The sequence below is a fragment of the Lissotriton vulgaris genome, chromosome 2_1 (genome assembly GCF_964263255.1).
Source record: "Lissotriton vulgaris chromosome 2_1, aLisVul1.2, whole genome shotgun sequence".
NCBI lineage: Eukaryota > Metazoa > Chordata > Amphibia > Caudata > Salamandridae > Lissotriton > Lissotriton vulgaris.
The window spans coordinates 1,281,356,281-1,281,374,970 of NC_141687.1; the positions used below are offsets into that span (position 1 = coordinate 1,281,356,281).

An 18,690-nucleotide genomic window follows, 5' to 3' on the forward strand; every position below is an offset into this window, starting at 1 on the left:
CAGGGTGTAGGTGGGTGCAGCGTCAGGCAAAGTGTGAGACAGCCCTCTAGGTGATGGGGCTGTCCGCAGAACATACCCTGATGGACACAACAGTTGGACAAATTTACATTTTGTGAAAACGGCATATAGATAAGCAACAAATACAGAATGTAATAATGAAGCAATGGATGCTACTGCTGAGGCTCAAACCACGTCTTGTCTGTCAGTAAAAGGCGGGATAATAAATGAGTCAACCCATCATATGCTCACTTAAGAGACATTGCGCTATTTGGTATTCATTGATTTTGCAGGTACAAATAAAAAGCCAACAACCGCTCTTTTTCCAGAGATATTTGCTGCCTCCTGGTACATTAACGGTAGGAACACGAGAGCAGCGCGAAACCATTTAAGTCTGTCATGGAATCGAAATACAGCTCAAAGGACTCCGTTGTTTTTGCCCACGGAGGTTACACCAACCTCAAATCACAGAGGTGCAGTCTGCAAGTATGATTAATTCCGTTAGGAATTCAGGAGAAATAAAATCCATGCAGCTCGCGTTACCCTAATGTCGCCTCTGTGTGCCCCCTCCCCACCCATGGGCAGCTTTTTTTTTTTTTGCTCGCTCCCTCTCGTCACAGCTGAGTGCAAAATTGCTCTCCTCTGAAATAACCCTGTTGCTTCTAGCAGCCTTGCTCCTGCTTTCTAGAAGACACGTCGCCACCTCTGGCAGCGCAGGCACGCCCGCCTGATTCCAAGGGAACGTGCTCCTGAACCTACCAAGAAGCCATTAGTCGGCTGCCACTGGATGCATCCTGGCACGTACATTTCTCCAGACTGCCAGGCGCACGCACATCACATACATACAAGGCAGCAGAGCGCGAGTTAGGCTCCGGGAAAAAACAAAGGGGCGTGGACAGGGACACTCTTGAGAGATATTCGCGGACCCTTCTTCGCAGGAACGGTAAGAGACTTGTCAAGGGGGAAATAAACGGGGTGTCAGCGGGACTGAAAGGGGCGCAATATCCTCAAAAGTTTTGCTAGTGTGTGCTGCTGTCTGTGGCGGTGTCTGCTGCGATAAAGATTCTAATGCAAGGGGCGCTTTGTGCGCCTGACAGGCGTTTCAAATTGAACATTCAGCTGCCAGCTCTAAGCCGTTGACAACGCTGAAACTAGTCAGTGGCGACCAGAGAGAAATATTGCATTTGAAATATTTGGGGCAGAAGGGAGGAAATGGTGGGTGTGCAGCACAGACGCCATGGCGTCCTGGATCCACGGATTTATATCTTTCGTGTGTGTGCCAATTGTTAGGAATTCATTGTAAAAGGGATTGGCAGCTCAGCAGATTGATAGATTCATTTATGGACGTGCTTTTGGAACAGCTTTAAATCTCGTATACTACAACACGGAATGTGCGAGTAATGAAAAATGAAAACAAAGCCCTTGCTTGGTGGATGGTTTTGCCCGTTTCTTCTCTTCTCTTCGGGCTTCCCTGTGTGCCTAAAGGATAATTATAACCTGTTGAGGACATACTTATTTTTGGAAAGATGCTACAATGCCGAAGCCGCCTTTCGTTTAGAAGGGATGTAAGGGGATACTTTGCGCGTCACAATTTTCAAAGGAAGGGGTGGGGTTTTGGGAAGGAATCTAGTCTTGTGAAAAAAAGAAACTCATTATTTTGACTGTGAAATGCAAAAATGGCTTTAAATACCTGCTGATCTGACGCTTTAGAAAGGATGGCTTGCAATTTATGTAAATAATTCCTGATCATGTACCAGAGTGACGCATTTATGACTAAACTCAATAATATACAAATATTTGTTTCTATAAAGGAAAAGGTGTAAAGCTTAATATTTGGTTCAATGTTTCAGCAGGTTTATTCCACACATTTATGCTTTATACACACAATATATACATTTGTTTAAGAAAAAGACAGATGATTTTAAACCTAAAAAAATTAGGAAACGTTCGGCACCTTGCTGTTCAGAAAGTTGACGTTTTTCATAAACGTATATTTTGAGAAGAAAACAACACCATACAAAAGTATGTTTTTGTTGGTCGTCCTAGAACTAACTAGATTCCTGTGGTGGCTTTGGGGTTGTATGTTTCACTTCCCTTTTCCGTTTCGCAATTGCATTTACATAATGCTGTTCCATCATACCCAAAATATTTTGTAGGAGCAGAAGTAATGCTGACTGAAGGGTTGGTTTACCCCTTCTCGAACCCTCAAGGGTGGATTTTGTAAAACCCACATATTCTCCAAAATGTCTAAAATGCTTCATTTTCATTAATAAAAATAAAATTAAAATAAATTACATCATCCAAAACCTGTCTGAGGAGGGCGCTTCCCACCAACCAGCAGGGTCTGCCGCTACCATATACAACCAGTGTGTTGGTTACTACCATCATGAGCAACGTCCACCGACTTCAGTGCTAGCTGCAACCTGTGTGGTTTTGGAGGGCGGTCTGGCTGGTAGAACTGACTTTTCTATTTCCTTATGGCATTTGTCCATGATATATTTGTCATCATTTGCTTGCTATATAAAAGAAAACAAATATATTTAAAAGCAAATGTTTTAATACCAATCCCCATACCTGCTGCCACAATAGCTTCTGTGCAAATGCCTACCAAATACTTTGTAGGGGTGGGAGTAGCGAGGCTATGCGGAGTGCCACAGAAACGGAACCAATCTCTGCACACTCCGCGTAGCTCCGCTACGTGCCGCCCGCCTCCCACCCGTACTTTTAAAACATTAAAAAAGAACAGTTTAAAACACCTTACCTTATCGGCGGCGTCCCCGGACTGCCCTCTTCCTCCATCCCACCTTCTTCTTGAAAACTGCGCATGTGAGGATGCCAGCGCATGCGCATTCCTCGCAAGAAATAGGCATTCCTCGTGAGAAATGCGCATTCCTCACGAGAAATGCGCATGAGCGGGCACCCGGGCATGTGCAGCTTTCAAGAAGAAGTCGCAATGGAGAAAGAGGGAAGCCCGGGGCCGCCGCCGATGAGGTAAGGTGTTTTAAATTGTTCTTTTTTAACATTTTAACACCTTGGCTGCGGAGCATTTTCCCCTCCTGTGCTGAAAATGCTTGAATTCCATTGTTCATGACAAGGTCAGCTCGTCATGAGCACACAAGCACACGAGCACCGTGCCTCATGACGAGCTGAGCTCGTCAAGAGCATGGAAAGGGTTAATAGTGCGGGCTGGGGGCGGGTGGGAGGCCAACTCCGCTGCAAGTGTGCAGAGATGTGCCTGCTCCGTCTACTTTGCGGAACAGGCAAAATTCTGCACATTCCGTGGGCGGAACGGAGAGGTCCGCCCACCTCTAATACTTTATTACCTGTTATGGACAAAAAATAACTAACGTGCTTTGTGTTTAGGATTTACTATTAGATTAGTTGCTGCATACCAGGGCCGAACTGGCCATAGCATAGTCCCAGTTTCGGTTCCCGGTCTGGCCCTGCTGCGTAATATACACATTTTATCATATGTGGATAGATGAAAGGCTGAATCAACCATTCCACAATGGAACATGTGACTTGCAAAATACATGCTATGTATGAGCAACATAGCTGAAAAATATGGAAAAAAAATACATGACGCACATGGTGCAGATGCACCTACTGTAGGATAAAGTGGATACAACTAATGAGCTACATTCAAGCCCACCAAACACGTTTTTCACTGTTGCAATGAGTAAATGGGTAAGAATAGAAGCTTGCCATAATGTAGTAAAAAAGGTGAAACTCTCCATTATGACAGAATATACATTGTTGAGCCTTAAGCCACATTGAGTGAAGAAACCTTGAGTTGTTGCGAGACGAGGCCGCTGAGTCACCAGAACATAGGGTCTTTTCAAAAGGACATTGGCTGATGTGAAAGCAAGATGGCAAGACATGAAGCAGTGACCAGAGATCGCAAGAATGAAAGGTTTACAGGAAAGGCCCCATGTAGCACCAAGTACCAGCATGCAGCATATTAGAATAAAATAATGAATCAATTAACCACAAGCAAATACATGAAGCATCTGTTATCTGTATACTAAGCAATATGTGGGACACCCCCGCGCCGCACGGCCACCAGCTGCTGCGTGTGCCCCTTGCCTGCCCTCTGCCTCGCTGCTGCCTCGTTTGCCGGTTGCCGGCTGGCGCCGCTGCGGTTGTTTTTGCCCTTGTTTTTGCTAAAATTTGTGCCTGTTTTGTATAACTGTGATTTTTGCCTTGTTTTGTCGTGAATTTGTGCCCGTTTCGTTTAATTTTTATTTCCCCCGTGTTGTGGTTTCCTTCCTTGTTGTCCGCCTACCTCGCCGCCCTCCGCCCTCCCTTCCCGCCACCGCCGCTTTTCCCCGCCCCTTTTTCTATTCTGTACCCTCCCCGCTCCCGCCTCCCAGCTACTCCGCCCACCCGCGCACTTGGCCTTAAATGGCGACCGTGCGACGCAGGTGAGTGTGACCCACTTGTGGGACACCCCCGCGCCGCACGGCCACCAGCTGCTGCGTGTGCCCCTTGCCTGCCCTCTGCCTCGCTGCTGCCTCGTTTGCCGGTTGCCGGCTGGCGCCGCTGCGGTTGTTTTTGCCCTTGTTTTTGCTAAAATTTGTGCCTGTTTTGTATAACTGTGATTTTTGCCTTGTTTTGTCGTGAATTTGTGCCCGTTTCGTTTAATTTTTATTTCCCCCGTGTTGTGGTTTCCTTCCTTGTTGTCCGCCTACCTCGCCGCCCTCCGCCCTCCCTTCCCGCCACCGCCGCTTTTCCCCGCCCCTTTTTCTATTCTGTACCCTCCCCGCTCCCGCCTCCCAGCTACTCCGCCCACCCGCGCACTTCGCCTTAAATGGCGGCCGTGCGAACGCGCAGCGGTCACGCGCAGCGGGCGCGCCGATTGTGCGCCGAAGGCGCGCCAAAGGTAAGCCCGTCTATGCCCCCCCGCGACCGGATCGCGACCAGCGCCAGGACCCCTGGCCCACGAAGACCCCGACCGACCCGCCTGACGTACTCCGCCGCCACCCTCACCGCTCTCAACACCGGCCGACTCCCAGATTGCCACCAAGCCACTCCACGACGTACCCACGGACCCTTCAGCTACCACGCCTGCAAGTTCACCTGCATCCGGACCTGCCGCGCACCAGCACCCGCCAAGTCGAACACCAGCAGCACCCACCTCAAGTGCATCCTGCTCAACACCCGCTCCGTCCACAGACATGCCATCGAACTCTGGAACCTCCTCGACACCACAGCCCCAGACGTTGCCTTCCTCACGGAGACCTGGATGAACGCCTCTTCAGCTCCCGACATCGCCATCGCTATCCCAGAGGGCTACAAGATCGTCCGGAGGGACCGAAACGCCAACCAGATGGGAGGAGGCATCGCCATCATCCACAGGAGCACCATCCGTCTCACGACCAGCACCGACAACTCCCTGACCACCGCCGAACACCTGCATTTCCAGATCCACACCAACCCGAACACCACCCTCAGAGGCACCCTGATCTACCGACCCCCTGGACTACGCACACAATTCAGCGAGGACATCGCCGACTTCGTCAGCCCGCTTGCCCTCCCCTCCGCTGACTACATCCTCCTGGGAGACCTCAACTTCCATCTGGAGAACAACAACAACCGCAACACCAGCACCCTGCTCGACAACCTCACCAACCTGGGACTAAAGCAACTGGTGTCCACCCCCACCCACCTCGCCGGACACACACTCGACGCTGTCTTCTCATCCAGCAAGGACATCAACTTCAGCCACGCCACAGAGCTTCAATGGACGGACCACAGCTGCGTCCACTTCACCTTCAAGAAAACAACGACCCACCACCACCAGCAACAGGCCGCCCGCAGAAGCTGGAACAAGATCACAGCAGACCAGCTCGCCACCTCCCTGAGCCAGCACCCTCCTGCCATCTCAGCGAACCCCAGCCAGGCCGCCGACAACCTCACGAAGTGGATCAGCAACTGCGCGGACGAACTCGCCCCACTGAGGACCCCGCCCAGCAGACCCGGCAGCAAGAAAGCCCCATGGTTCACCGACGAACTCAAGAGCTCCAAGAAGAACTGCCGAGCCCTCGAGAAAGTCTGGAGAAGGGAACCGACACCGGACAACAGGACCTCCTTCAAACTTGCCACCCGGAAACACCACCAGCTGATCCGCGCCGCCAAGAAAACAGCATTCAAGGACCGGTTGGACAACAACGCACACAACTGCAAGGAACTCTTCAACATCGTCAAAGAGCTCTCCAACCCCAGCGCAGGAAACAACGACATCACCCCATCGCAAGACCTCTGCAACTCCCTCGCTTCATACTTCCACAACAAGATCGCGGACATACACAACAGCTTCAACAACCAACCAACGCACACCATGACCGAACAACCACCCCCCACCACCACCCTCCACGCTTGGACCCCGATCAGCACCGAAGACACCATCCGCACGATGAACTCCATCCACTCCGGATCACCGACCGACCCCTGCCCTCACCACGTCTTCAACAAGGCCGACGCTGTCATCGCACCCCACCTGCGAGACATCATCAACACATCCTTCGACACCACCATCTTCCCTGAGAGCTGGAAACACGCCGAACTCAGCGCTCTACTCAAGAAACCAACAGCGGACCCCACCGACCTCAAGAATTACCGCCCCATCTCGCTCCTCCCGTTTCCAGCCAAAGTCATCGAGAAGACCGTCAACAAGCAGATGGCCGATTTCCTCGAGACGAACGGATCCCTCGACCCCTCACAGTCCGGCTTCCGAGCCAACCACAGCACCGAGACCGCCCTCATCGCCGCCACCGATGACATCCGAGCCCTGATGGACAACGGAGAAACAGCGGCCCTCATCCTCCTAGACCTCTCCGCGGCATTCGACACGGTCTGCCACCGCACCCTAGTACGGCACCTCAGCAGCGTCGGAATCCAGGACAAGGCGCTGGAATGGATCATCTCCTTCCTCGACGGAAGAACACAGAGAGTCCGCCTACCACCGTACAAGTCAGAGGCCACCGAAGTCATCTGCGGCGTCCCCCAAGGATCATCTCTGAGCCCCACCCTCTTCAACGTCTACATGAGCCCCCTCGCGGCCATCGTACGCAAACACAACCTCAGCATAATCTCCTACGCCGACGACACCCAGCTGATCCTCTCCCTGACCAACGACCCCGCCGCCGCCAGAGCCAACCTGCACGAAGGGATGAAAGAGGTAGCCGAGTGGATGACAACCAGCCGCCTGAAACTGAACTCGGACAAGACAGAAGTCCTCATCCTGGGCTCCTCTCCCTCCGCCTGGGACGACTCCTGGTGGCCTCCCGCCCTGGGCACCGCACCCAAACCGACAGACCATGCACGCAACCTGGGCTTCATCCTGGACTCCTCCCTCTCCATGACCAGGCAAGTCAACAACGTCTCCTCGGCGTGCTTCAACATCCTACGCATGCTACGGAAGATCTTCTGGTGGATCCCCACCGAGACCAGGAAGACCGTCACCCAGGCCCTCGTCACCAGCCGACTGGACTACGGCAACGCCCTCTACGCCGGTACCACCGCCAAGCTCCAGAAGAGACTCCAGCGGATCCAGAACGCCTCAGCCAGACTCATCCTCGACATCCCACGAACCAGCCACATCTCCGGACATCTGAGAGACCTTCACTGGCTCCCCGTCAACAAAAGAATCACCTTCCGCCTCCTCACCCACGCACACAAAGCCCTACACGACCAAGGCCCGAGCTACCTCAACAGCTGAGTCAACTTCTACGCTCCCAAACGCCACCTCCGATCAGCCAACCACGCCCTCGCCGCCGTCCCCCGCATCCGAAGAGCGACCACAGGAGGAAGGTCCTTCTCCTACCTGGCCGCCAAGACCTGGAACTCCCTCCCGACCGACCTGCGCCTGACCCAAGACCACCTCTCCTTCAGGAAGAAGCTGAAGACCTGGCTGTTCGAGCAGTAGCGGCTCCCCCCCCCCCCCCCCTCCCCCCAGCGCCTTGAGACCCTACGGGTATGTAGCGCGCTTTATAAGTGTCACTGATTGATTATGTGAAAAAGCACAACAAAAACACAACACACAGCTTGCTGTTCATCTCCAAAATGTCCAGCAAAGTACGACTTCTGAATCAGCTTGTCGAACTACTTTTAAACACCTACCAGATGCACATTATGAAAGAGATAATAGTAGCACATGTCACTATACAGGTTTGACTTATAAAACTATATATGCCAAAACAGCACTTCATTGGCCAGGTGGTCACTCAGTTAATGCAGAACACCATATGCAATGTGATTGGTTATTCACTTGCCCAAAGGGCCCTGGAGTGGAGCTCTGGTCCTTTACAGTAGGCCCTATCCTGACTAGACCAGAGCTACAAGTCTATGCATGGTTGCCGCCTCGGCTCTAACTCCGCTGAGAACTGCTATCCACTGGCTAGACCTCCCCTAGCGAGATTTCTCAACACAAGAGTTTGCAGCAGCTCGCGACCGCTCGCGTTGCAAAACTTGTGGCTCACTTTGAGGCAGCTGCCACTCGAATAGAATGTCTACTCGAGTTGCAGAAAGCAGCAGCACCCTCCGGCGATATCTAGTGCTGTTCACGCAGAATCTGCAGCGTGGGACAAACTCCTGGTGCTACAAACCAGTGCGAGGAGCACGACTTAACAGACTCTGCCGCTGGCAGAACCCCGCTGAGTTTTTCCGGCACTTTGCAGAGTAGAACTCTGCAAACTCCACCCAGGCCTAGCTCAAATACAATTTAGAAACTGGCCTACTAAATAATCCGTTTTTTCCAAGGTAGTGCCGATGTGGATGTCCATGGATAATGTCTGACAAAGAGTCTCTGAACATCATTAGTCACAAAGTAAAATTAATCTTAGCATAATCTTGAAAACGAATTCAACTATACCATAATGGAAAAAAATGTCCTGCAGATCTCAATTTGAATAAAAATATACAGCCATATCTATAAATAGTTAAAACAGTCTGAAACTGTGAAAAAGCCATTCAGTTTTGCCCATCAGCATAAATATCACTATTTGTAGCCTACTGTCTACCGGGTCTGGGCAGGGCCGGATTGGGAAGACAAAGCAGCCCTGGCAATTTTGTTGGATCAGCACTCAGGGGGAAGGAAGGTGGGATTGTAAGTGTGAAGCACTGCCACTTTTGTTACTGGGGACCAATACTGCAGCACTGCTGCAAAACCGGCCCCAATAACAAAACCGGCCTCCACCATTGCAAAACTGGCCCCACCTTTCCAGGGAAATGCCTGATGCCTGCTACGGCCAGTCCTGCCCTGGGTTTCATTTAATTAATAATTAAGATGGAGGGTAAAGTTATACCTAAATTAAAACTTCATCCTAGACTTCTAAATGAGGCAAACCCTATTTATCACATGGAGTTTATCTGAGTCATTTCTAAAGCACAAAGTTATTCAGGGTGTCTTCTACCTTGCATTTTATTTGGAATGTCTTGCAAACATTTTGGCTTATGACCATTTGAATGTGCCTTAGGTAGAAGGACATTGCAATCTCTTCAAATCGCTATGGCCATATTGATAAGGGGTGCTTTTGATTTTACTATTCATTGATGTAAAATACACCCCAAGCAGTGTTCACAGTATCATGGCATGGTTTCACTATTTGCCAAGAAAATTCTATTGATATAACTATATATGTAGGTAAAAATCACACATTCATTGCTGTTAATTTGTCACTGCACAGCCACAGTGGATGTTTGAGGCAATGAATGGGCCTTAATTTAAGAAATGATATGTTCTGTTACATTCTATCCTATTGGCCATGCAATTAACAGATGTATAGGAATGCAAAGAGTGCTTCAATGGACTATGCAGACTTTTGTAAGAATCTTTTTTGTGTGAATATCATCAAAGTCATGTGATGTTGTGTCCTGTCAAGCGCATGCCATTAAACGGGTGTGTTACTGCTACAACGCATCTTTTACAACGTAATGCTGTTACAACGCAGCTATTACATCGCAAATACCATTACAATGCATGCCATTACAACGCATGGCATTACATAGCAGATGCTATTACAACGCATACCATTACATCGTAAGTATTGGTAAGTATTTAATTTTTTTTTTATTTTATTTAATATTTTATAATTGATTTAATTATTATTAATTATCAAAAAATATTTATTTCGTTTTTAAATATTATAAATTAAATATATTAATTTAAGTATTTTTTAAAATAAGTATGAGTATAGGAGTATATGTTTTGGGGTACTGATGTATATGTTTTGGGGTGTTTGGGTATTTTTAGGTTTTAGGGCAGTGTTTGGGTTTTGGGGTACAGGGGTGTTTTTAGGTTTTAGGGCAGGGTTTGGGTTTTGGGGTACAGGGGTGTTTTTAGGTTTTAGGGCAGGGTTTGGGTTTTGGGGTACAGGGGTGTTTTTAGGTTTTAGGGCAGGGTTTGGGTTTTGGGGTACAGGGGTGCTTTTAGGTTTTAGGGCAGGGTTTGGGTTTTGGGGTACAGGGGTGTTTTTAGGTTTTAGGGCAGGGTTTGGGTTTTGGGGTACAGGGGTGTTTTTAGGTTTTAGGGCAGTGTTTGGGTTTTGGGGTACAGGGGTGTTTTTAGGTTTTAGGGCAGTGTTTGGGTTTTGGGGTACAGGGGTGTTTTTAGGTTTTAGGGCAGTGTTTGGGTTTTGGGGTACAGGGGTGTTTTTAGGTTTTAGGGCAGGGTTTGGGTTTTTGGGTACAGGGGTGTTTTTAGGTTTTAGGGCAGGGTTTGGGTTTTGGGGTACAGGGGTGTTTTTAGGTTTTAGGGCATTGTTTGGGTTTTGGGGTACAGGGGTGTTTTTAGGTTTTAGGGCAGTGTTTGGGTTTTGGGGTACAGGGGTGTTTTTAGGATTTAGGGCAGGGTTTGGGTTTTGGGGTACAGGGGTGTTTTTAGGTTTTAGGGCAGGGTTTGGGTTTTGGGGTACAGGGGTGTTTTTAGGTTTTAGGGCAGGGTTTGGGTTTTGGGGTACAGGGGTGTTTTTAGGTTTTAGGGCTGGGTTTGTTTTTGGGGGTACAGGGGTATTACGACTTTATATAAATTAAATTAATTAAATTAATTTTATTTATTTTAATTACATTTATAACTATATTTACAATTATTAATTTAATTGGATTAATAAACGATTATAATTAAATTATATTATTTAAAAATGTTTAATTAATTAAATTATTTTAATTTTATTAAATATAATTATATTATGTATTATTTATAATTTAATTAAATTATAATTATATTTATTGTAATTAATTACATTATATTATTTTCTATTAATAATTTTTTTATATTTCATTAATTATATTATTTTAAATATATTAAATTAATATCAATTTTAATATTAATTAAATTACTATAATTAAATTAATTACTGTTTTAAAAATGTTATATTATTTTTATTATTTTAAATTAATTTAATTAACTTTATTACATTTTTTTTTAAAAAAGATATACTTACCTATACTTACGATGTAATGCCATGCGTTGTAAAAGTATCTGCTATGTAATGCCATGCGTTGTAATGGCATGCATTGTAATGGTATTTGCGATGTAAAAATCGCGTTGTAACGGAACGCGTTGTACTGACACCAATCCCATTAAACACAGTGTGAAATCTAATAAAGGCTTAGATCCTAAGCTTACTGGATGGGCCAACCAATCGTTATATACTCAAAAGTATCCAGTAGCTACTGTTGGAATTTAATCAAAAGCAGAGCCAGTGGAATTAATTCATAGGCTTTCGTGATTTGTTTCACAATTTTCAATGACATTCATGTCAAACATTAAGAGCAGTTTGTGTTGCCCCTAAGGTTTGACATGAATTTAATGTCATTGATTCTATGGAATAATCCAGAAAATTGTGAAATAAATCACAAGAGCCTATAAATTAATTCCACTGGCTCTGCTTTTGATTAAATTCTAACAGTAACTACTGGATACTTTTGAGTATTAAACAAAGTGTGCCATAGGCCATGAGTGCGGGTTTCCATCTAGGAATTTGTGATTAGTGATGATGATCTGTTTTTGCTATGCCAGCTGTTACATTGTTGTATATAATAGCACAAAGTCAACTCTTGCTAAAATGGCATTCTTGTCCACCTCAGTTCCCTTCTTTTGATAGGTGGTTTCCTCCAGTTGTGCGTTTGTCCGTCCTCTGAGCATAACTTTTGATTGGCTTGGTTATAACATTCCGCTGAACTCGTGTAACGACGTTTTTTTTCCATTGTCGTTATTCGTTTAGTTGTATGGATAGCGAGACAAAAGAGCATACAGTCAGAGGTAGCGCAAGAGACAGTGAGAATGGAAATGTCTGCTGAAGGAGAGAGAGAAAGGAGTAAGAGAAGAAATGCGAAAAATTTCATCTTTAAGCAAGGAGGTAAAAGACGGGAGAGTCAAGAACAAAAAAAGTGCAATAGTGGAAAATGGGAATCAAACTAGGGGGCACATTAAGAAGGCAGAAGAGGAAGCAAAATATGAAACTGATGGCAAATAGTTCCTCGCAATCCTCACACCTGGCTTCTTAGTGTCTATTATGCCCGTTGTGCAGCCCTCGCTGCACAGTGAAACAGATTATCCATAGGTCTGGTAGGGGCTCGCTACAGAATTGACGTGGAACTCGGTAAACAATACCTAGAGAGTAAATAAAATCATTAAAGGTTTGGCGATTGTTCAGTTACAGCAGCAGCAGCCTCACACGTTATCCTTTCCAGCCTCACACATCTCCTTCTGCCTCGTACCTCGTGTTTGAGATAAAACCCGATGCAGCAAGTGCGCGCGCGCCACTGAAGGGAAACGTGTCACGCGCCAGAGGAGGGTGAATAATGGCGGGAGTCAAGACTCTCGGTGGCTAACTGTCTTAGTGGAACGCGTTCTGAGAGGGCGCGGCGTTGACGTGCAGGTGGCCGAAAGGCCCGCGTGCTCTGACGCAGGACAACCTCTCCCTTCGATAAGTAACACTCCAGGCCCGCTCCTCCAGACAGTCCTCCGTGAGGAGGAAGTCATTGCAGACAAACCTCCTCAGTTCTGTGCTCAGCCATGGTGACGAGATGTGCGCATGCGGCGTGATACAAGACTGAGCCTGGGCTAGAGTGAAGTTGGCGCCTCGGTTTTGTAGAGGAAGAGGGTAGAGCACGGAGTCGCAGACAGACATGCTTCCTGAAATACGCTTGCCAAAATAAAAAGCTAGAATTTTAGCTTTCTGATAAAGTCACCAATAGGCAATGTTGATGTCAGTCCTACATTTTATTTGTGGTAACCAGTTTGAAACTGGTAAAATTGACAAAATGCCTTTTTCCCTTTTTCAGTGTATTACAACAATTCATATTTCAATATTTGTATTCACTTTTATGGTAAACATCCAGAGACGATGATCTAAAACCTAATGGTAATTGGTTGCAGTGAAAAACGACAGTGGCTTGGGTCTAGAAAACATGCATTAAACAACAGCAGTAAGCATCCTTACGGATGTAAACATTACTTATTAGAAGAAACAGAGTCTGGGAAGATTGGAGTTCTAGTGTGGAAGTAGGGTCAGTCAGACTCTGAACAACTTCACAATAAGACAATCATTTTTCTATGTGCTGGCCTCTGTTGATAGTTGACGAAGTCATAGGACCGGCGAGAATAGATGTGGTTAGCCCGACGAGGTGTAGACCGCTGTTGGGCTCTGAACTGTCAAAGCCTGCCCCATCACGAGTGGCCAAGTGTAGGACATGAGGTCCTCTTATGTCTCTTCAGCTGGAATTAACTCATGAGAGGCTATCAAGTTAGAGGTCCCAAACGATACTATATTCTGCCATTTGATCATTCAGTTAATATATTGATTTTCAAATGTGGACAGCGTGATCATTGTGCTTGTCCAGTCCATCAGAATGATACTATATTCTGCCATTTGATCATTCAGTTAATATATTGATTTTCAAATGTGGACAGCGTGATCATTGTGCTTGTCCAGTCCGTCAGAGGAGGGGCAGTTATTTTTTTCAATTTTGTAAGATACATAACTAGACGGTGGCTAAGGAAGGCCCTAGCCATTTCTGACCATGTGCGGTAATGCCCACCACACCCTACATGTGAGATCTGCCATTGGGCACACTTGGATCAAGTGAAGAGTTTTGATAGTGCACTAGACCTCATCCCAAAAGAGGGCTGTGATGGGGCAGGACCAAAGTATGTAGAGCAGGTCCCCACCCTGTTATTTGCATCTACAGCGTTCCGAGGAAGGGACCATAAGAGCTTCATAAAGCTTATGTGGTGACCATTGCAAGTTATGTAAAATCTTAAAGAAGCTAAGAGCCAGAGGTATCAAGCGTTTGGGAATTGGAAAAAGACTTTTGGGATGTATCATCTCAAAAGGTATTTGCAAAATAGGGAATCGCAATTTTTGCGATTACCTATTTTGCTAATGCATGTAAGGAATCGCAATTTGCGATTCCTTAATTGCAATGCAGGGAGCAAAAAAAAAATTGACCTGGCTTTAAGGAATCACTAATTACCACCAAATTGAAGTTGGTGGTATTTGCGAATTCCAAGGAAAATTCACTTTTTTGTATTTTTCTATGTGCCATGTGGTGTACATACATGCCCTTAGGGCATGTATGTGCGCCACATTTGCACGCATGCATATTTCAGGGGTTCAACAGGGTGTCCATTTGGCACCCTTGAAATTGCATGCACAATTTGCGAGTACCTGTTGGGTACTCGCAAATTGCGCATGCAATTCCCAATCATTCCTATGGGCCTCTAGACCATAGGAATGAATGTGAAGCCATTCCTTATTTGCAACTCACAATTTTCGAGTCGCAAATTAGGAATGAGCAGGAATCGCAGTTTTATTTGCGAAACCTACATACATTGCATTTTGCAAGTCTATTATAGCAAATCAGTAAAATTCGCTATTATAGACTCGCAGAATGTAATCTTGATACATCTGGCCCTAAGTTTAAGGCCTACTTCTTGTAGGACTTTGCCTTGCTGTTTTGAAACTGAGGACCATTTGTCATCCTCAAATTGTTTGTGCCATTTTTCTTACCAAAAGAGTCAGTCATTTTCTCCATAGGTTTTGAGAATTGTTCATCTACAAATAAGGAGTATAGAATAGAGATTATTTTTTTAATGCTCCCCACAGAACTAAGGGCCATACGTATGAAGCCGTTTTTGAATCGCAAAGGCCGAAATTCGCTGAATTTTGGCCTTTGCGATTCGCAAACGACCTTTTTGCATTATTTCCAATGTATCATACAATCGCAATTTAAGGAATCGCAATAATTTGCGATTCCTTATTTTGCCATAGCATTTAAGGAATCGCAAATTATGCGATTCCTTAAATGATATGTAGGATACATTTTTGAAGTGCGAATTTGTGTTAAGGAATCGCAATTTACCACCAACTTGTAGTTGGTGATAATTTGCGATTTCTCATAATAATGCCCTATTTGGCATTTGTGAGGGTGGTATGTGACACACATACATGCCCATAGGGCATGTATGTGTACCACATGCACACACATGTAGATTTGAGGGGTGCAGCAGGGTGTCTTTGAGACACCCCTGCACCCTTGTAATAATTCTCAAATTGCGATTAGCAAATTGCGAATTCGCAATTTGAGAATTATTGCACCATCATTCCTATGGGCCTCCTGGCCCATAGGAATGCAATCATTCTTTATTTGCGATTTTGCAAATTGCGAATTCGCAAATAAAGAATGATAAGGAACCGCTAAAAAATCGCTATTTTGTACATACATACCGTTTTGAAATTTCTAAATAGCGATTCGCAAAAATTCGCTATTTAGAAATCACAAAACGATTTCTTGATACATCCGGCCCTTAGTATTTATGGATGGGGAAAGAGACATGTATTGTCGCCTGTCAACCCAACCTCTTAGTATAAATACATTTCAGTTGTAGGTAGTTCCATATTAGATCCATATGTGGTGATGCAGGTGACCAAATTCAGTTTGTAGATCCTGAAAGGTTTTCCCTCTGTCACCTGCAAAGAGTTTTTGGATTCCCTTGGAGGCCCACGTGACCCAGTGGAAAGTAGATCCATCCATCAGCAAATGAGCGTTGTTCCACATCTTGTCCTCAAGGTGAAAAAAACTATTACAGGCAAAAACTTTTTGTTGCGTTTTCCAGATATGTCTGGAGTTCTCTGTAATTGGGTTATCGGGGTCTTTAGACTTTAGAATCTGTGAGGTGGAGGCAACTATTTGTAGAAATCACTGAATAATGACCCAGTCTGGAGTCTACAGGTCATCATGAAAAGGTTGTGTCAATTGAGTTATGTGATGAGCCATGTAGGCCCACTCCATGTTAGGTAGCCTAAGACCTCCTGTTGTAGTGTCACGATGTAGTTTGGATATAGCTAATCTGGGTTTTATGTTTCCCATTCATAGGTTTTGATTTGACCATCAATTGATAACAGTGCTTTATGGGGCATGGGGAGAAGGAGCATGCCAAACACGTTGTTGAAATATGATACGATAATAATCTTAATTGCACTCTGTCCCAGAGGGAGAGGTGAAGACTTCCCTATTTATGGAATTCCCTTTGCATAAGGTCGATATCACTAGTGAGTAGAATTCCCAGATATTGAAGCTTTTCAGATAGCCATTTGAAGGGGAGGCTCACCATTAAAAACACCATCGTTAATTGTGTCACCGGAATGGCTTCACTCTTCGTCCAATTTATTTTATATCCTAGAATGAGGAAATCTAGTAATCGTGGTCAGGAGTGCAGTGGTGCAGGTGCCCTGGGAGGGCAGAGTCATCAGTATGTCATTCGCGTATAACATGTTTTTAAGGGACCGGTAGGAGTGTCTATCTCTGGAATATCTGTGTTGTTCTGAATGGCAATTGCCAGAGGGTCAGGGCCATCAAAAGCATAAGAGGAAAGATGAGGCAGCCTTTCCTTGCCCCCCCCGCCAATATGAAACAGATCAAAGAGAACAACATTACAAGTAACTTGGGCCATTGGAGAGGGTGTATAGTGCACAGATCATTTTGAGGTGGTTATCTCAAAAACCCATTTGTGTCATGACTCTGAATAAAAAAAAACCACTCCACACAGTTGAAGGCCTTCTTCACTTCTAGGGAGATAGCCACTCTCTTGCATGAGCAAATACACTTGTACAATTTTTCTCAGGAGAACATTTATATCACAAAAGTTTGCTAGGAGTATGGATTCCAGGCCCTGCTTCTGTATACTCTTGTGAATTCCTGAAAGGAATAAATCTCCACTAATGCATGGACATATACACATAGATGTCTTTAGGTGCCTTTTTAAAAAAAAAACATGTATCCAAATCATTTTCACATTTTACTAAGTGATGTTTCAAGAAAATTGTATATAAAGCTTCACATTAGTTTAGCAAAACTGTTTTCAAGTTGCAAATATTTCTGAGCATAATTTATTTTGGAAGGGACCACCAATCTCGCATTTGTGCTTCTGCATGTTTTTGCCTATTATCGAAGCATTATTCATATCCTCAGATTGTTACATTTTATAAACGTGTCTATGCGTTACTATACTCGATCCACTGTCAGTGATGCAAACTAAAGCTCCCAGCTCACTGCACATTTTATTCATCTTGCATTTGTAGCTTTTCACAGAAAAATATATACCATTTGTTCTTTTTTGATGATAGGAATAGGTTCATAGCTAATGGTGGATTGTGATATTTTGTGAACTCGTCAAGTAATTTTTAGCATAACAATACTGCCCCAGCTTTGCTTTATTAACCATTTAGAAAAATGGAGGCAGGTCTAAATGCTTTTGAAGATTTTTTTTCTTGAATTTGCGGTTTTGAGATTATATTTCAAAGGGGAATACATAATGGCTTTCCATATTTTCTGCTCCATTCCGGGCATTGGCATCAATAAAATACTACCCACCTGTGAGCCTTACTTATTTTGCTGCACTCAAACATTCCCGACTCATTCTTTAGCAGTGCTTCCCTACTGTTTTCTTATTTACATCACAGAAAGAAACGAGCTCCATCGCACAATCATTTGTTGTGCTGCTTATCTACTCAGTTTCACCCGGGCCTGAATTGCATTCCATTTGCCAAATCGCAGGAACCTGCTGCAGGAATCAGAATTTCATTGACATACTACCAAGGACCATTCTATGTCAGGCACCAGGGTAACGATTCTGCATTCTAACCTTCTTCCTGGTTCTCAGCAGCCATGAAAAATAATAGACAACTCTTCTGGACTAAATGTTCCATGAGTCACAAACAGGAACCGACAATAACCAATCCAAGATATTCAGTCCCAAGACATAAGCCCTCAGGAAACAGCTCGTCCTCTTTGTCCACTGCTCAGCAGCCAGTTAAAAGGTTTTTCTCAGCGGCGTTTGTGTTTAGAACTGTGTAAACGTATTGGTTTTGCCATATGTATTTGTTGCTGTGCTAATGTTTAGTGTACAACGTCCTTTCATTGTAGTTACCTCACAGAGGAGTGCAAAGCTTCCCCAGGGGAGTCCACTCCCTGTATTAGCGACCCGATTTCTTACTTCAGATGAGGGCAGGACCAAGTCATTGCCATTGAGTCTTCTCTCTTGTATGTATGTATGTATAGGCATTTATATAGCGCACTACTTACCCGGAGGGTCCAAAGGCGCTTCGACCGCTGCGAAACCCTTCCTGGCTTCCCTGAGAGATGGTCCCTTAATGGGTATCTCCAGGGTGAGACCAGGCATCCCCGGTG

General features: G+C 45.3%; 1 protein-coding gene across 1 annotated transcript in view; it reads left to right on the forward strand.

Moving 5' to 3' along the window:
- Positions 1 to 610: 610 nt before the first annotated feature.
- Positions 611 to 18,690, forward strand: part of LOC147732501 (FXYD domain-containing ion transport regulator 6-like) — a 281,659-nt gene continuing 263,579 nt past the window's right edge. The window contains exon 1 of the mRNA XM_086957024.1: positions 611 to 940. The gene's annotated coding sequence lies outside the window, so the exon portion shown is untranslated. The remainder of the gene's footprint in view (positions 941 to 18,690) is intronic.